General features: G+C 40.9%; 1 protein-coding gene across 2 annotated transcripts in view; it reads right to left on the bottom strand.

Moving 5' to 3' along the window:
- The window catches only part of disp3 (dispatched RND transporter family member 3), a 434,497-nt gene that overhangs the window by 332,888 nt on the left and 80,642 nt on the right, over positions 1-20,967 (bottom strand). For both annotated transcript variants that reach the window (XM_052039586.1, XM_052039587.1), the window contains one exon: positions 8,171-8,261. The gene's annotated coding sequence lies outside the window, so the exon portion shown is untranslated. The remainder of the gene's footprint in view (positions 1-8,170; positions 8,262-20,967) is intronic.

Here is a 20,967-nt window from a genome sequence, read left to right on the forward strand (position 1 = left end):
GTGTCCCCACATATAGGCAAACCACCAACATTTGCAAACTGGAGCATCCGAGGTGGCAGCAGGCACAGAGGTGACAAAGCTATGGAAAGCCAGTGAGGTTCCCTGTGCTTCACTTCCGCCCATCAGTGAGAGTGAGCTAAGAGTTAATGGCTTCGTACAGATTCATTAACTAGGCAGCCTTGAGTATGGGCTAGCACTCACAGCAACTCAGCAAATTGTGTGATGAAGCAATCTGAGATTGCTAAACAGATGACAGGAAGCTGCAGCAGTCACTGGAATTCCATAACTAAGCTATTTAAACAATTACAGAACAGCAAACTATTTTTTCCCACAAACAAAGCAATGGATGTGAAGTAAATCAACAAAACCAATGCAACATTCATAGCAAAATAATGGGCAAAAGGTAAGTTTGGAGCAAGAATTAACAAGGACCGAATTGGAAGAGTGTACAGGAGCTCAGGAGAAAGGACATGCTTGTTGGATAGAAAGATATTCAATAGGACAACAGGACTGGAATAAATGCTGACCTTGCTGTCAGTGCAGTCATCCCTCGAATTAAGACATTGACAAAGGGGCCAGAATGATTCCCGTCAAAAAAGAGTGATCTGTTGAGTGTTAGTCTTTGAATGCAGTAGTACCCGTAATAGCTCAGTAGTACATTGTGTAGCACAATGGCTACATCCACTGCATAACTATGACATCTAATTATGTTTGAGATTTCATCACCAATTCTACATTTTGTCCCTGGCATCCACCATATTACTTTACAGTATTTTTTATTAAATCCACGAGAACGAAGTACAGAGTACATGCATTAAAAAGAGGGTAAAATACTACTGAATACATTGTGTTAAATCATACTTAGGATCACAATACTCTAAATTAATAATCACATGTGATAGTTAGTTTAATAAAGAAAAAAAAAGGAATATTTTATTTAAAAAAATACTACTCCCAACTACCAAAACCGAAGCTGTTTAATAAAAAAACAAGGAAAACCCTTGAAACGTAACAATGTCAGCCAATGTCTGTATTTTAGTCACCAAATCAAAGGTTTTGAAAATAATTCAAAAAAGGTCCCCACAGGGTTTGGAAGTCTAAGTTAGATTCAAGAATTGAACCACGGATCTTCTCTCTGATTCAGCATTGACGATAACATCCCGTAACCATGAGGCATGAGTTAGGCGGAGTAACTTCCTTCCATTTTAAGCAACACAGCCCCCCTGGCTATAAGACAAATAAAAAGCCAGAATGTGTAGATCAGATAGCCTTCAAAGTTATATCTTTTTCTCCAATGATCCCAATAATCCAGTCAAAGGATTAACTTTAAAATTATTTTAAAAAGTACAGAAAACATTTGAAACACCTCTGTTCAATATTTTTTAAGACACTGACACATCCAGAACATGTGAATTAAAGCAGCCTCTCCGTTATTGCATTTGTCACAGTAAGGAGATATATCGGAAAAAAAGGGATAGTTTATCTTTAGACGAGGTGAGCTCTATGGACCACTTAAATTGAAGGAGAGAGTGACGAGCAGGTAATGACGAAGTATTAACCAATTAAAAAATTTCATTCCAAGTTTCCTCAGAAATTGACATCCACAAATCTTGTTCCCAAGGCAATTTTTAACTTATCTAGTGGAACCTTACTCATTCCTAATAACCTGTCATAAATATTAGATATTGAGCGATATTGTGAAAAGGCTTCAAATTAAAAGATTACATTCTAATACATTTTTATCAGGACTCATAAGAAAAGAATGTAGTTGACGATTCGAAGAAAGTCTCTAATTTGTAAATATCGGAAAAAATGAGTTTTTGGTAAATTATACTTGGTAGACAATTGTTCAAACGAAGAAAGGTTTCCTCCAACGAAACAAGATCCTGAAAACAGTAGTACCTAATTTGTCCCACTCTTTAAAACTACATCAGTTCTATAACTGATTTATTTTCTTAACCGAAGGTTTTAAAAAAATAATTAGAGAAAATGGGACTGGACAAAGAAAACTCAATAACCCAAAATATTTCTAAATTGTAACCAAATCCTCAAAGCATGTTTAGCTATTAAATTATCTGTTAGTTTATTTTAATGATAAAGGAAATGAAGAACCAAGCAGAGAAATAATAGAAATGTTTTTAACAGAGTTAGCTTCCAAAGAAACCCATACTGGACAAGCCTCTTGATTAATGTAATGTAACTAAAACGTAAGATTTCATATATTGACTGCCCAGTAATAAAACCTAAAAGGCTAAACCTCCGTTCTTTTTAACCTTCATGAAGGTGAACTTTATTTAGTCTAGGATGTTTATTATTCCATATGTAGGAAGATATATTGAATCAATTGAGTCAAAGAAAGACATAGAATAAAAACAGGTGAAACCTAAAATAGATATATGAATTTAGGTAAAATATTCATTTTAATAACAGTAATTCGGCCAATCAATGATATAGAGAGGGGTGACCAACTTGATAAAATCCTTTTCACATAATACCGTAAGGTGAAAAAATTTTCTTTAAATAAATGTTTATAATCTCTAGTAATTGACACCCCCAGATAAGTAAAATGATTTCTTACTATTTTAAAAGGAATGTTAATATCAAATGGTACCAGGTTATTCAAAGGAAAAAGTTCACTCTTGTATAAGTTCAATTTGGATCCTGGAAAATGACTAAAACAAGAAAGTGAAGAAAGCATAGGAGGTAGCGAGGCTTCAACATTAGATATAAAAAGTAATAAATCATCAGCATATAATAAAACTTTATGGTTAATACCTCTTCTGGAGATACCAACGAAATCTCTAGGTTCTCAGAGAGAAATAGCCAAAGGTTCTAAGGCCAAATCAAAGAGCAAAGGGCTCAAAGGACATCCCTGTCTGGTTCCACGTTGAAGTTTAAAAGATTTAGAATTTTGAAAATTAGTAAGAACTTGAGCAGAAAGGGATAAATAAAGTAATTTAATCCATTGGATAAATTGGGCCCAAGTTAAATTTCTCTAAAGTTGTAAATAAGTAATTCCATTCAATCCGATCAAAGGCCTTCTCAGCATCTAGAGATAACAGACATTCCGATATTTTGTTAGAGGGGAGAATAGATAATATTCAGTAAATGACAAATATTAAAATGAGAATATCGATTTTTAATAAACCAGTCTGATCGTCGGATATAATCGAAGGTAAAATATTTTCCAATCTACAAGCCAGAACTTCAGATAAAATTTTAACATCCGCATTAAGTAACGAAATTGGTCTGTATGAAGCACATTACGTTGGGTTCTTATTTTTCTTAAGAAGGAGTGAAATAGAGGCTTCTTAAAAAGATTGTGGTAATCTACCCAATTTAAAAGAAAAAACAGCACATAAATGAGGTATAAGCAAAGAGGAAAAAGCCTTATAAAATTCTCCGGGAAATCCATCAGGACCCGGGGTCTTTCAGAATGTAAAGATCGTACAACTTCGGCGATTTCCTCATATGTACTAGATTGACCCAGCTGTTTTTGGTTATCAGCAGAAAATATAGGAACGTTTAATTGGTCAAAGAAATTATTCATCACAGTATCATCTTTAGGAAATTAGAACTATCAAGTTTAAAATAGAATTCTCTAGAAGTATCATTTATTTCTAAAAGATCAGTTGTCCTCTCACCATTGGCTTTACAAATTTAATTTGCCATCTAGCTCCGGAGATTTTTAATTGGTTAGCCAGTAATTTACCTGTTTTATCTCCATGAATATAAAATTGTCTTTATCTTTAAAAGTTGACTTTCAATTGGATATGTTAAAGAAGATCATATTTAGTTTTAATTTCAACTCACGTTTTATATAAAGCCAGATCTGGATTCAAAGCATATTTTTGATCTAATAGTTTCAGTTGATTAACTAGATTGGCTCTCTCTCTGTTAGCTTTTTACCTAATGCTTGCCGTATAAGAAATAACTTGACCTCTAATAAAGGCTTTAAGAGTGTCCCGTACGATAAGACTAGAAATCTCTTCCGACGTATTCTCTTTAAAGAAAAGAGTAATTTGTTTCTCCATAGATTTTAAAAAGTTTTCATCAGATAGCAAAGTTAGGTTAAAACACCAAAATTTGTTTGTCTGAGGGAGCCCAGGGAGATTTAAAGATAGAAGCACAGGAGCATGATCTGAAAGAGCAATCTCTTTACAGTCACAGGATCGAACTGATGGAATCATTTGATTATCAATTAAAAAAGTAGTCAATTCTGGAATATGTATGGTGAACATGAGAGAAAAAAGAATATTCCTTACGTTCTGGATGTAAAAAGTGCCAGGCATCAATGACACCAGTTTTCATTAAAAACGATTGAAGAAATAAAGCTGATTTATTAGGAGTGGCTAATTTAGTAGATGACCTATCTGGTCTTGGATCTAACCAGCAATTAAAATCTCCCCCTAACACCAAAGAGTAAAAATTCATATCTGGTAGAAGTGAAAAAAATCGTTCGAAGAATCCTGGGTCATCTGTATTTGGAGCATAAATATTAGCCAATACCATTGGTCTATTATTTATTTTCCCTGATATTACAACAAAACGACCATTAGTATCAGTTATTACCTTATGTTGATCAAATGAAACTGTCTCATCTATAAAAATTGAAACCCCTCTAGATTTAGCTTGAAAAGAAGAATGAAATTGGAGCCCATTCCATCAATTAAAAAAAAGTGAAATATCACAGTTACGAATATGAGTTTCTTGTAAAAAGATAATAGAGGCTTCGAGTTTTTTAATATAGGCAAAAATCTTATTTCGCTTCACAGGATGATTTAAGCCTTTCACATTGAAACTAAGTAAATTAATAACTTGATCCATTATAATATTGTTTAAATGTAGGTAAAAAGAAAGTGATGAACAAACCATACTGGAATGTACCATCAACAAAGTACTACAGTGGAGTTCCAGATAGGGTAACTAAGCAACAGCTTTGGCTGACAGCCCAAAACAACTCCCCAGGAAAAAACCCATGCCCCCTCCCACCACCCAAAGACAACAAGCCAGCTAAGAGGCAGCTGGAACCTAGCTAAAGACAGATTGACCCAAAATATCTCTGTTTAATACCTCAAGGTTAGTAAAATTCCATCCCAGTCATAACAATGAGATAAACAAAAACCACGATTACATGTGTAAAAAACAAATTAAAGTGAATGAAGCCTCTCTTTCGGTTTAGGATGGGAAAATTGATGACTTACAGAACCTTTGTAAAAAGCAAGCCAAAGATAATGAAAGATTAAAGCAGAAGATTACTGACTTAGAAAAAAGGAGCAGAAGATGCAACCTCCGAATTCTAGGATTAACAGAAAAGGCTGAAGGTAATTAACCTACGGAATTCTTTGCAAAGCTTTTGACTCAGTTATTCCCTGGTATTCTAGAATCTTTGCCTAAGATTGATCGAGCACACAGACCACCTCCTTTTAAACTCCCTACACAAGTCAAACCCAGATCAATCATCATTTCTCTCCATGACTTTCAAACTAAGGAGCTTCTAATTCGTGAAGCACATCGAAGATTAACTATCAAGATCATCAGATCAGAATCGTTGAAGATTACTCACCCCAGGTTATGAAGGAACGGGTTAAATTTAAAAAGGTCATGTTGGATCTGTACCAGAAAGGGTACAAACCGTCTCTTTGTTACCCTGCAAGACTCAGAATTATACTGAAAAATGGTTCACAGAAATGGTTTCAATCGCCCGAAGCTCAGATTTTTCTGGAAACTCCCACTGAATGATTTCATCCTCCTTTCTATGAACATGTTCTGTTTTCTATTTTTTTTTTGTTTTTTTTAGTAACCACTTGCTAATACTTTGGATGCTTATGTTTTGTGATTTTTTAAAATCATTTTTTCAAATTCATTTTGAAATAAGAAAAAAGGAACATGTAAAAGCTGTGTCATCCACCATATTAACATCCACACATGCCCTGTAGCATCCAACACATGAAGCCCTCCTTTTGCAAAGCAGAAGCAGGTCTTCATACCCAACTGAGAGGACTGCTTCATTAGGCTGTGGGATCTGATAATGGAACCTACTACAGGTACACAACTAAGTCAACAACCAAATCCAACATTTCCAAAACCCCCTCACTAGTTCTTATTTGATTCACCCAACTACTCCCCCTCTCCCACAAACCCTAGTCATGATCCTCACCCTCTTCACCAGGTCGTGAAACCAACACCATCCCTTAACACAATTGTGGTCAAGTCCCTCCCCAACCTAACCATCCCATATCAATACCCCTACCTGTACCTCCATCAAGTAACCAACCATCTGACTCTCCCCAACACCCCAGGATATTCTCCATGAACCACACTGCTATCACCCACACCCAGCTCAATTTGCCATTCCCCAACCTGCAACCTACCCATTCTCCTTCAACTGCACACAGAACAAAGGCCTTTCATGTGCCTGTCTAAATGCCTCTTTAATGTTGCTATCGTATCTGTTTCCACTACTTCCCCTGGAAGCATGTTCCAGGCACCTACCACTCTCAGTGTGAAAAAACTTGCCTTGTAAATCTACTTTAAACATTCCCGCTCTCACCTTAAAGCCATGCCCTCTAGTATTTGGCATTTCCACCCCGTGAACAAGACTCTGTCTACCCTATCTATCTCTCTCATAATTTTATACACTTTTATTAGGTGGCCCCTCGGCCTCCAACACTCCAGAAAAAACAGCCCAACACCTCTCCTTTTGGCTAAAATGGTGCAAGGCTGATTCTATAATCGCACAACTACAGAGATGGCCTTCTTCCAGGTAGCACTCCTTCGGATTCTCTCATGTGTAATTACAATAAAGGAGCAGGCTGAACATAAGTCATATGTAAAATTTAATCACTGGTCTGCCAATGGTACCACTGTAGGAGAACGGAGTCACAAGTGGACCCAGATGTAATCTAGGCCACTGTTCTATAAACACAACCAATTACAAAGTCAAAAACATTGCCAATTTTCACTAATAATATCGCAACTGATACTTCCCTCCTCCCTAAACAAAAGTATTTATGCCCAAGGTAGAACATTTCACGATACTGGACAAGTTGTCAAGGGGGCCCAGTACAAGGCAGCAGAATAGGGTGCTGCAAAAATGTTATCCAGAGATGATCAGATTCTGTTTATAGTTAAAGTTAGAACAATCCCTTGCAGGATTATGCAGAAAATTGCTATGTTTAGTTACATCAAATGATCTACAAATATAGACCTCCATGACCAATTTATGGGGAAGGCTTATGGGCTGCCAATTACCACATCTTTCAGCCTTGCACCACACCACTGTTGATTCTTCCCTTAGTTTAATCCACTCTGGTTCCTTTCAGCATCTTATAACTTGCTTATCACAACTTCTTCCAGTTTTGAGACATTATCCCCACATTTAACTTGTCTAATGTTATAGGGAACGAGAGAATGAAGGGGAAGAGCAAACCAGCAAGGAAAGTACTGGAAAAAGACTGGTGTTGAAAAAGGCACAAGCAGAGGTTTCAACTTGGAAGTGGGATGAAGCTGGTCTCCAGTAAATATCACAGAACCCCCTCTCTTTGCTGCATATCAATGTGAAAGGAGGGCAAGGAAATGGTTTGCACTGCGGCCTCATCTGAATTTTAATACACGTGCAGTAAAATGTGCCTCTTTTTGAGAGAAGTACTTTGAGAATATTGTTGAAAGTCATGCGATTCTAATGATGGAGTATCTATTCCTCATTTACCCACTTTTATCAAGACAGATGTAGATAAAGGAAAATTAAGAGCCTTGTGTCCTCAATCAGCTCTTTTCTCCATGGACTCGTCGGTTTCTTGCCATCGATTTTGGCGTTCATGGTGCACATTACTAACACAGGTGCAATCTTCAACATGCTCAGAGAAACAGCCAAGAATACTTAGAAACAAATGCAACTTGATAGTTGCCTCTATCTGTTCAGTAGAGAGATTTTTCTCCCCCATTTAGATTTTGTTTTTAAAAAAAAATAAGTAAATAAAGAGAGTGATTTGCTCTTCAGGCAGTTTAATCAATATAATTGGGTCGTTTAGAATTTACAGCATTCAGCGCATGCAAATGATAGTAGATTCTGCACACCAACAACCGCACACTACATTAGTATCTTTCTCTTTGTCAGCATCAAACCACTCGATGGAAATAATCTGTCCATGAGGAGGAATTTACTGACCTGTGTATGTTGCACGAAGATGCTGGAATACCCGTTGATCAATCTGCCTTGTGCTGTGTTCTTCACATCAATAAGCTTCTTCCAGAGAAGTCTGCAGAAAGAGCAGGATAGATTAGTCCACAGAGAACATCTTACTTTGAAAGAACATGCATTTTCTAATGACCATTAATCCTTTAAGTGCTGCCTCCCCTGCAGTTCACTGTTTAATGCCATTTTGCTTACTATCCAGAATTGTTGTCTTCAAAAGATATCCATTTCTCACGTTACAGACTTCTGCAAATAGAGAAAGCTCTGACCAATACTGGATGCACAAGGACAAATTTCATAGGGAAATAATCGTATATAGGCATAAAGCAAAACCCATTCCCTTTATGATACCATTGAAGCTGTTGAACAATCAATGTCAGATTCAGTATAAAATGCAATGGAGATCCCAGTACCTCAGCAATACTAAGTGGTTCCACTTGATGATCCTGTCAATGAACTTGCAAGGAGGAAGCGTCCAAATCCAGATGACTTGTTTGCAAATTGTCATTTTATCCTATAAAGGCTGTAGACTAATGCATTCAAGGCCACAGAACATCTTAGCATTTAAAGCATACATCACTTACAGTTTAGGATATTAGCTGACCTCCTTAAAATGCATACTGATGCAGTATCAGATGCAAAGAAAGATTTTATTTCAGAGCAAGAGTGTGATTATGCACTGTGCAATTCCAAATAATTGCATTGCTTTATTAATACAAGTTGCAATAACATAGTCAAATCAACTCTCCTCTCTTTTAAGAGTTCAGTTTTAATTCATTACCATCATCATAAAATGGATTTTCTCTGGGTACTCTGGCTTTCTCCTACATCCCAAAGAAATACCGTTACGTTAATTGCCACTACATATAACCCTTTAGTGTAGGTTAATGGCAAAAGACTCACAGTAAAGTTAATGGACAGGTGTGAGAGAGGATAAGTTGCAAGGGTACCGGCAAATAAGTAAAGGAAGTAGATTCAGCAAGGACCCAATGAGTCGAATGGCCTCCTTTTGCACCATTATAAAGATAATATAATTTCATCATAATTCTTGCAATCTGTTCAGTTGAATATTATTTCTTTTGCTACCAAAAAGTTTGTGTGTCATCAATATCTTGCATTGCAAATTTTAGTTGTATACAGCACTGACTGTCAGTTTGCAGTGCTTCTTTTATTTTGCTCCAGTGCTGAAATATTCTGAGCAAGATGACTCCTCCTGAAGTTTTAATACAAAGCTGGAGTCTGATTCATAGTGCCGGATGTTGGAAACAGATCAAAACAGTGCAAAGTGTGGGAGTATCTTGTGATGGCCTGCCAACAATTATCCGCTCTTCTATTGTAAGATAGAAAAGCTAGTGTTTCAACCAATTTGCTATCTACAGATCGGCCTGCCATCAATCATGCAGGAGTCAGCATCACAGAGCAAAGTTCTGGCCTTTGTGTCAATCAACCAGCGATTCAGCCAGCAGCAGAAGCCATCTGCTGACATGGTAAGGCGTCAGGGGTCTCGACAAAGTGATGAATGCCTGGTTTAGATATACATGAGACAGTAGGGAGGTAGGACATCCTCCTCAGTAAAACCCCCAAGAATGCTGCTTGTTACAACCTGGGAATGAGGCCTCCATCAACCTCAAGGTCTCTAACACTACTGATCCACAATCTTTTAGGTGTGTTTAATAACCTAAACCAAAAGCAAAGGATCTAAAACTTTGTATGGTCCGTAAAACATCCTCACTTCGGTGCTTCATGTTCATTTTTCATCCTTTGATCCTCTTTCCAAGATAATTTCAATCGCATGCAGTTATAACAACATCAATTTTTCCTTAGTATCGGTATTGGTTTATTATTGTCACTCGTACTGAGATACAGTGAAAAACTTGTCTTGCATACCGATCGTACAGGTCAATTCATTACACAGTGCAGTTACATTGAGTTAGTACAGAGTGCATTGAGGTAGTACAAGTAAAAACAATAACAGTACAGAGTAAAGTGTCACAGCTACAGAGGAGCGGTCCTGGGCAGAGCAGTTGCCGTACCAAGTTGTGATACATCCAGATAGGATGCTTTCTATGGTGCATCAGTAAAAGTTGGTGAGTGTCAAAAGGGACATACCGAATTTCTTTAGCCTCCTGAGGAAGTAGAGGCACTAGTGAGCTTTCTTGGCTGTGGCATCTGCGTGATTTGACCAGGACAGTAGAAATATTTTTGGTCAATTAAAGAACTGGTAATGAAACCACAGACTATACAATTGGATTAGGAAACCTCATCTCGTAAAGCATTTCTTGGGCAGACACTGTAGAAACAACACGTGTAGAAATGGCTTGGAATGACAACCAGTGAATCATAGCCGTTCTACTAACAGTAGAAAGACTGTGCACCAAAAGGGCTTGTGATCAGTAAGCCTGGGCAGCTTGCTGGCCATTGGGAAATCTGCCTCAGAGATTAACAGCAAGGACAATGGTCATTTGATGTACTGTGCCCATGCTGACCAAAAATAGTTTACTCCCACTTCCCAGCTCCTGGCCCACAGCCCTGCAGGTTGTAGTCTTCCAAATGCTCATCCAACATGCTATGTTTTCTTCCTCCTCCAAAAATGCAGCACCTCAAATTTCTCAGGATTGAATTCAATTTCACACTTAGCACTCACATAAGTAGTTCATTGATAACTTCCTGTTGTCTATGTTACGGACTCGGTGAAAGTCCCTTTAAGATAGAGAGAGTGTGTGTGTGTGTGTGTGTGTGTGTGTGTGTGTGTGTGTGTGTGTGTGTGTGTGTGTGTGTGTGTGGTGTGCTTACGTCAATAGAAGATAAAGGACGTAATGACGTTGTTGAAGAGGTCAGTCGAAATCGAAGGGAGAGAGAGAGAGAAAAAGGGAGAGAGACACCAGCCTGCTAGTTTGCCTATCCATGGATGAGAAACAATAACTGTGTCTGCCATTGAAATCCATGTATGGAAATTGGAAGTAATCTGGTGGAGTTCACTTTGTTGCTGACCTGTAGAAGGAAACAGGTATTTGTGTGGGCGACCACGATTGGGATGCTTTTCGGGGTGAGGAAGTCACTACCGAGTAAACACTTAAGTGTCGTTTGGGTTCCATTGTGGAACATTTGGATTTCGTGATTACTCTCCCTATGTTCTCTACATTTACATCTTATCTTCAGACAACGGTGGTTGCTGAAGAAGCCTTTGCTCATGTTTCACCTTATGGCTTGCAGAACTGAACTTTTCCTGGACTTGGAGTTTGGGACTTTGCCACACACACACACACGAAGAGTTTAGTTTTTGGGGTTAATGTTCAAGGTTTAACATTTTTAATTCTAACATACTAACATTTTTACTTCTATTTTTCGTATTATTATAAGTAGTGATTAATAAAGTAGTTTTTAATACTGAATCATGACTCAGTGTGTTTCTTTTGTTGCTAGTTCGTAACTCCTAGAACATGGTTGGCATGGACAAGTTGGGCCCAAGGGTCTAATTTTGCACCATAAACTCTGTGAGTCTTTAACATTCTAGCTCACTATTGACCACACTGACAATTCCTGTATCATCAACAGACTTTTAAATTGTGGCCCCCTTGTTTATATCTACATTGTTTATGCATACTGCAAATAAAACTAGGGGTCAGGTACTGACATTTGTGAAATCCAACAGCACACAGCTTTCAGGTCACTAAATTCCTATCAACAGTTACACTTTGCTTTATGCCAGTGAAATGACTTTTAATCCATCTTGCCACATGTCCCTTGGAATATTACTTTTTTTTTGATTGATCCACCATGTAGCACTGTGCCAAATGCCTTGCTAAAATCCATACCTACTGCTTCAAATGCCCTTCCTTCACTGACACTCCTCATTACTTTAAACAATTCAATTCTTCACATACAACCTTCCATCAACAAATCTGTGCTAACTGCTCTTGATTAACCAGTGCCCTCTAAATGCTGAATTATGCTGTCTCAGAACATTTTCCAACAATTTGCCCACAACTGACATCAGGCCAACTGGTCTGTATTATTCAATCTATCCATTACACCCTTTCCAAACAACAATATGACATCAGCAGACCTCTACTCCTCCAACACCACAACTGCAACCAAGGGGCATTAACGTTAGATTCCGCATTTTTTCCTCTATTGGTTCCTTTTAGGAGATTGAGATACTCCTCCAGGCTTTGAGGTTGTGTCCAATTGGATAGTTATAAGCATGGAGACCCAAAAAACTGCAAATAGGGCCACAGAATAATACTGCATGGAAACAGGCCCTTTGGCCCAACACGTCCAAGCCGATCATGGTACCCACCAAGCTCGTCCCACCTGCCCACATTTGGCCCATATTCCTCTAAACCCCTCTTATCCATGTACCTGTCCAGAAGTCTTTTGGACGTTGTTATTGTACCTGCCTCAACCCCTTTCTCTAGCAGCTCATTCTATATACACACCAGTCTGTGTGTGAAGAATTTGCCCCTCAGGTCCCTTTTAGATCTTTCCCCTCTCACCTCTAGTTTTTAGCTCCCCTTCCCTGGGAAAAAGGCTGTGTGCATTCACCCTATCTATGCCCCTCATGATTTTACACACCTCTATAAGGTCACCCCTCAATCTCCTACGCACCAAAGAATAAAGTCCTGGAATGCTGGAATTGATGCTGGAATACAGTCGTGTTTTTAGTTATACCCTGTTCTGTCTGCTCCTCAACATCTGTGAGGTCTTGAACACTCTCTTTCAATGGATATATTTTTATTCTGAAGTCTCCTTGAACTCCACACATTGAGCTGATAGTAAATTATCTTTCCATAGCTATTTCCACTTCTAATAAACCATATCTCAGCCTAGCCTTACCCCAGTTTTGGATCAGGAGTAAAGTTCTCCCTTTGTCCTTTTATACAACTTTCAACCTAACTGTATTATGATTGCTGCCCCGAATATGCTCTTCCACTGTCACCTTTGCCACTTGGCCAGCTGCACTCTCTAAACTTAATTCTTTTCCCTCTCTTATTGAATTTGCTTTCCTGATTTATTTTGTTGAAGAATTCTCTTAAATGCATTTGAAGAATTCTGTTCTTTCTATTTCTTTACTGCTGTTCCCACAACAGAAAGAAATCTCTAGAGGAAAGTGCTGACTTCAACTAAGTATGTCCCTACAGCGAAGCTGAACAAAACATAACATTGGAATGCCCATAGCATGTCAGTTAGTAAAGGAACTGGACTATTGGCACAGATTTTCCTGAGCAGAGTGTTGGCACTTCCCTCCTTAAGTTGGCAACAAGTTTGGGAACTCTTATGCCAGTGCCCTTCAATGCAGAAGACCTGAACTTCTATTGTTTGCTGGGACTTTACCAACTACTCTCCACTGCAATACACCTTGTGAAATACAGTGAAAGAACATCAGCTACTCACATTTCTCCAAGTTAGCCTGAGTGAAGCGACAGTGACAATGTACATCAACAGAAATGAATGCTAATCTACCAAGTTTAGTATTACTAAGAAATTTCAGTGTATTCCAGTGGGGTCAGCTTTCCGGCTCAACTGAAACAGCATTCTAGATTTCACAAAACATTACAGCACAGTACAGGCCCTTTGGCCCATGATGTTGTTCCAACATTTATTCTCCTGCTCTAATATCTATCTAACCCGTCCCTCCCACACAGCCCTCCATTTCTCGATCATTCGTGTGACTGTCTAAGAGACATGTGGCTATCGAAGAGAATATCTAAGAGAATCCGGCATGGAATTTTTTTTATTGCAAAACTAAATTTTATTCATAATAAAAAAAATACAACAGGAAGAAACAGCACAAAAACAAGTCATAACATTCATGATTGTTACATTCAGTAGTGTAAACTTTCAAGAAAGTAAAACACTACAAACATAGCACCATTACCACTCACATGGCTCCCTGAGGTGAAACCCCTTTCATTGTTTGAGGGGCTTCCCCACCCAACTCTGCCCGTCCATGTGCGGTAGCGGAAGGAGCCCAGACTGTGGACCTTCCCCACAGAGCCTTTGCATTGGCTGCACCGAGCTTCAGTGCGTCCCTCAGCACGTACTCCTGCAGCCTGGACTGTGCCAGGCAGCAGCATTCCCCTGCAGACTTCACACTGTGCTGGAAGACCAACAAGTTTCAGGCATCCTTCACCGAGTTGATGACTTTCCAGCAGCACTTGATGTCTGTCTCGGTGTGTGTCCCTGGGAACAGCCCATAGATCAGAGAGTCCTCTGTTACGCAACTGCTGGGAATGAACCGTGACATGGACCCTTGCACGCTCTTAGCAAACCCACAGTCTGCCAAGAGGTGGGTGACTGGCTCTTCCCCACTGCAGCCGTCCCGAGGACAGCATACATTGGTGTTGATACGTCATCTGTAAAGGAAAGCTCTGACTGTGAGGGCACCTCTCACCGCCAGTCAAGCAAGGTCTCGGTGCTTGTTGGTCAGAGCTGGCGATGACGCATTCTGCCGTATGGTTTGGACCATTTGCTCAGGGAACAATCCCACAGAATCCATAGTGTCCCTGTCCCACAGGGTCTGCAGTACATTCCGCGCTGACCACCGTCTGATGGACTTGTGGTCAAGGTGTTTACTTGGAAGAACTCTTCCACAAAGGACAGGTAGTGTGGCAACATTCAGCTGACTGGGATGTTGTGCAGTAGAAGGGCCAGGACTATCTTCCACAACACAAGGGACAGGTAGAACCTCAGCACGTAGTGACACTTGGTGCCCATGTTAACTGATACAGCCACACACAAAGGTGGTCATCAGAATGAGGGCAACCTTTGACTCCCTTCTCAGGGGACGTGCATCATGACCCATTGGATTTGCTCCAGCTTGGACCCCCAGATAAACTGGAAGACGTCTCAGGTGATTGCCAAGGCAGAGGAGTGGGGAACAGGCCACACCTGAGCCATACAACAGCTCTGAGAGCACATCGTACCTGATGACCAAGTTCTTCCCAGTTATTGACAGAGAACGTCATTTCTACAAACCCAGTTTTTGTATTACCTTCCCAATCTGCTCCAGCCAATTCTTGTTACACACTTCAACCCCTCCAACCCAGACCCCCAGCCCCTTCAGGTAGCCAGACCTGACGGTGAAGGGGACATTGGATCGGTCGGGCCAGTTACCGAAGAGCATGGCCTCGCTCTTCCTGCGGTTGACTCTGGCCCCTGATGCCAACTCAAACCGGTCACAGATGCTGATCAATCTGTGAATTGACCGTAGATCCGAGCAGAAGATGGCGACGTCGTCCGTGTACAGGGAGGTTTCCACCTGGGTGCCCCCACTGCCTGGCAACATCACCCCTCTGGTGCTCTCGTCCTTCCTGATGGACTCGGCAAAGGGTTCTATGCAGCACACGAACAAGACAGGGGAGAGAGGGCGGCCCTGCCTGACTCCAGACTCGATGGGGAAACTATCTGTCTCCCACCCATTGATTTGGACTGCGCTACGGATATCTGTGTAGAGCAGTTGGATCCAATTTTTGATCCTTTCCCCAAAACCCATTTTGAAGAGCATGTTTATCATGTCTATGTGTGATATCCTGTCAAAGGGCCTTCCCCTGATCCAAGCTGACCAGGCAGGCATCCACCCCTCTGTCCTGCATGTAGGCGATGGTATCCCTGAGCAGCGCAAGGCTGTCAGAGGTTTTACTGCCAGATACAGCACAGGTTTGGTCCGGGTGGATCACCTATCCCAGAGCAGACTTGATGCAGCTGGTGATGGCCTCGGACAGTCCACATTCAACAATGAAATGGGTCTCCAATTCCTGATGTCCTCCTCCTCCTCCTTCTGCTTGTTGATGAGGGTAACGATGCCCTACCTCAGGGAGTCTGACATGTTACCAGCCAGAAGCATTGTGTTATACACTTTCAGTAGGGCCGGGCTCATTCAATCCCATAGAGTACAACTCTGCTGGTAAGCCGTCATTTTTGGGTGTTTTATTAGTGCCAAGGGAATGGGTGGAGCTAGTCAGCTCCCCCAAGGACAACGGCTGATCTAGGCTCTCCTGCTTGCTGTCATCTAGCACCTCGGTGATAGAGGACAGGAGATTTTGGGAGGCTGTGCTGTCTGTGGTCTTACTGTCATACAGCTAGGCATAAAAGGATCTGCAGATCCTCAGTATTTATATCTGTGAGGATGTTACTCAGCCGCCCTCTTCCTTAAGGTTGTGGATCACAGCGATTCCCGTGAACCTTTTGGAAGAAGCATGAGCACATCTCATCCTATTCCACAAAGCGGACTCTGGATCTGAAGATGAGCTTTGAGGATTTAGAGGCAAAGAGCACAGCTTTCTGGCTCTTCACCTCTCAGAGTTCCTCTCTCACATCCAACCCCCTCGACTGCAGAAGAAGTTGCTGCAAGTCTGTCTGGAGTTGGCGCAGTTCCCTCTGACTCTAACTAGCTTTCCAAACCCCTTTAAGGATGAAGAACCCCTTTACGTTCTCCTTGGTTGCTCCCCACCCGCGAATCAGAGAATCAAAGAGCAGCTTCATGTTTCTCCAACATGTGTAATCCCTCTTTAGTTCCTCAATGCTCCCTGGGGTCAGCAGCTTGACATTCAACTTCTAGCATGGAAATGCTACTCTTTGAGGTTGGGTTCAGCATGGTCTCCATTGTCTTCAGCCACAGAAACTGGGCCTGGGCTATGACCAGACTAACATCAGGGGGAGGGTGGGGGAAAAGGAGAAGAGTTGGGGGGTGGTGGGGAGGAGGTAGCCGGGAAAGAAGTAAACTTAAATCAGGACAGTCGCCTGACTGGATGTCTGTGACAAGTGATGTTCTGCAAGGATCATAGCTGGTACCACATATATATATATATAAAATTTGCATGAAAATGTAGTTGACTGATGAGCAATTTTGTAGATGACACAAAAATCTGTGGAGTTGTGCAATACCCCAAAAGATGGCATTGCAGGAGGGAAACCGGCAACCCTTGCAGGATCACAAGGGTAACTCATACCCAGAAGTGCCAGGTCAAATTTGAGTGCTTCAAAATGACCCAGAAATAATCAGTCACGCCCCTGAAACCATGCAACTTAATTTCTAGACATAGGCAATCCACATCTTGAATTGTGTTTAACACAATAAAAGTCTTTTAGTGTCTTGTATTAAAAAAAACTGTTATCTTGATTCATTTTATAACTGTGTTTCTTTTTTGTTTCTGAACCTTTGAGTGTTTGATTTCAAGAACAAAGTCGGTGTGCACAATAGAGGTCAAGCAAGGACATGAAGCCTACCCTCACCAAACCCAAAATAATCAGCTGAGGAGAATATGTGCACATTCATAATCCAGCAAAACGCGTACTTGCCCCTAACGTTAAGGATGTGCACACAGACCCCTCTAAAAGCTGACAAATTTTAAGCTCTTGTGCATGCCCTTGATGTGTTTGGCTGGCACACCCAGTTTGATTGGCTACCAAACTTCTAGTCCAACCATGTGATGGGATTTACTTTGGAAGGCCATAACCTTAAAACTTCAGGAAGCTTTTCCACAAAGCACAAGTTTCAGATTTCCACCATTCTCCCAAACAGCTGTCAGGTTGGGAAAGAAGGGAGTGGGGGGTGAGCTCCAATGAGAATTTCTATATCCAGTTGGGCATATCTTTGCAAGGTGATTGTTCTATAGTACCAAGGCAGGTGAATGGTCTGTTTTAGTTCCTTATGGTTTCCAACCTCCCTCTACTCTGGCGTGGTCTGTTGTTAATTGGAGAACCTGTCAAAGATCAACCAACTCAGCACACTACAATTAGATTTATTTCTTGCTTTGGTGACTTCCTGACATCTTCAGTCTGATTTACTAAACCGCTTATGTGGCATGTTTATGATTGATGAACTATTATGATGGAGAGGGTCGGAGTGCCAGCAACAACTCTGAAGTACGAGGGAGGAACACCACGGCCAACGATGCAATTCACTGCAAGGGCACATCCATTCTCTTAGTGCCAGCAGCTAATAAAAACATGGGTGCCTGTGCCATTCATCATCAAAAGGAGCATCTAATAACATTCACCTAAAGCCTGGGCTCTTCATGACTCAAGATTTTCTGAGAAAAATGGGTTATAAAATGGGGTCACTTGTGACATGCTATAGAGTAACTGCAACAACCATCACCTGCATAATAAGGAGAGGAAGGAACAACCAGGAATGAGAAATTAGTAACAAATTAAAGAACAACTTTGACATTTTAACTTTTCCTGTAGGAATCATTGACTTTTGATAACCACCCTCCCATAGTACTGTGGGATTCTAATTGCACATACAGTCAAGAAATGATCCATTGCCAGCATTCAGTGGCACCAATAATAATCCCTGCAGTTTCAGCACCAAACCACGTCACATTGCTTGCAGGGAGGATGACTTATCAAGAGATGTTAGCATCGGCAGCCAATGTCTGGTTCAGCATCTTCTTGGAGATGCCTGCACTTGTAGCCATTCTTTGTCCATGGTCCTCTGGAAAACCATCGTTTCAAACAACAGTAATGATACTCAATCTATTTATAACCTTTCTTCCTCATACCATCTATAAGCAGCTGGATCATCAAAATACATACGTTTATTTTTAATACTTATTTTCCCATTTTATTATGGTTTGTAGATTAATTGGCCACTGCAATTTGCCCTGATGAGTGCTGGGGAGTGGTAAACTGGTTTATTACTGTCACATGTACTGAGGTACAGTGAAAAACTTTGTTTTGCATGCCATCCATACAGATCATTTCATCACAACAGTGCATTGAACAATTATAGTAGAAGTAATGAATAGATCTGCAGAGAGCAGCTTGCAATGAGTCACTACGCTCCGGCACCATCTTGGGGGTTTGAGGAGTTCATTTAAGATCTAGGCAATTTTGTTCTTTTTGTTCCCTGTAAGATTGACTCAAAATGCAAGTACCTCAATCTGTTTGTATATGCTTCTGTAAATTCCCCCTCATAACGCAGCACGTTGAACATTAATAGAGCAGGACAATCAATCAGTAGTAGCTCCACCATAACCTTCACCTTAACCGAGAAACTGGATAAGAAAGAATCCATTTGCACCAGTTTTGCTTTAAGTGGGCAAGTCATACAAAAAAAATGTTTCTGCAGGTTTTGAAATCCTGCCTATCAGCAATTAACCAGGCATTTCTTTTCATGGTTCACTCTAATGTGGCGTCTTTCTTTCCCCATCATCTCTGCAGACAGACGACAATTGACTCAAAAGGTCTTGACCCATGAAATAGCATATAATTCAGGATTTAAAGTGTCCTTGCCTGGAAATTATTTTTTTTAGAAACTCCCATCACTATCCGCGGTCAATTTTATAAATATTAAATATCTCACTGCTGGCAGTGCCAAGCACATGGAAGCATCAATGCACAGATGTCTTCAGCTCACTGATGCCTCGATCTGTGGACACGGTGTTGCCCCCTGCCCTCAGAAGCTTGGGTACATGGAGTCCATACTTCACCATGGGTGGGATCTCAATCTGGACCCTTTTGTCACCTGCTCTGATTCCCCCATCCTGAGGCTCATCCTTTCTTTTCTCTCAGTATTGTACCAGCTGGAAGAAAGCTCTAATGGAACATAGAACAGTACAGCACAGGAACAGGCCCTTCAGTCCACAATGTTGTGCCAAACTAATTAAGCAAATGACATGTGATCCTTCTGCCTGTACATGGTCCATATCCCTCCCTTCTCTGCATATCCATGTGCCTATCTAAGAGCCTGTTAAATGCTCCTGTCATACCTGCCTCCACTACCATTCCTGGCAGCGTATTCCAGACACCCACCACTCTCTGTGTAAAAAAAATGTGCCCTGCACATCTCCTTTGAACTTTCCCCCCTCACCTCGAGTATTAGACATTTCAACCCTAGGGAAAAAGATACTGACTATCTACTCTACCTATGCCTCTCATAATTTTATAAACTTCTATCAGGTCTCCCCTCAGGCTCTGGCACACCAGAGAAAACCACACAAGTTTGCCCAACCTCTCCTTACAGCACATGCCCTCTAATCCAGGCAGCATCCTGGTGAACCTCTTCTGCACCCTCTCCAAAGCCTCCACATCCTTCCTATAATGGGGTGACCAGAATTAAATGCAATACTACAGATGTGGCCTAACCAGAGTTTTATAAAGCTGCAACACAACTTCTTAAATCTTGAACTCAGTGCTTCAACTAATAAAGATAAGCATGCCATACGCCTTCTTTACCACCCTATCGACTTGTGCGGCAATAGATAAAGAATAGATTTTGCTTTTCACATGCAAGTGTGAATGACTATTTAAATTACACAGGTGTCCTTTAAGAGGGAGGAAACTGTGACAAGACAAGACGAGGTATCTCCATTAGCCACATGTACATCGAAACACACAGTGAAATGCAACTTTTGCGTAGAGTGTTCTGGGGGCAGCCCGTAAGTGTCTCCACGTTTCCGGCGCCAACATAGCATGCCCACAACTTCCTAACCCGTACGTCTTTGGAATGTGGGAGGAAACCAGAGCACCTGGAAGAAACCCACGCAGACACGGGGAGAACGTACAAACTCCTTACAGACAGCGGCTGGAATTGAACCCGGGTTGCTGGCGCTGTAATAGCGTTACGCTACTACCGTGCATGCAGGATGTTCCAATTTTGCTATTTTATCATTAGACTCCTAATTTATCATTAGAGCAAAACCTAGTAAAATGCAATTTCTAAGCAGTAACATCACTATAATTAAAACCTCCTTTGGCCCCTAACATGGCACCTCTCACAGGGATTTCCATTTGCAGCCAGCAGAGTCCCAAGCCCAGTGACC

Source organism: Pristis pectinata, chromosome 26 (assembly GCF_009764475.1).
Source record: "Pristis pectinata isolate sPriPec2 chromosome 26, sPriPec2.1.pri, whole genome shotgun sequence".
In the NCBI taxonomy this organism is placed as follows: Eukaryota; Metazoa; Chordata; class Chondrichthyes; order Rhinopristiformes; family Pristidae; genus Pristis; species Pristis pectinata.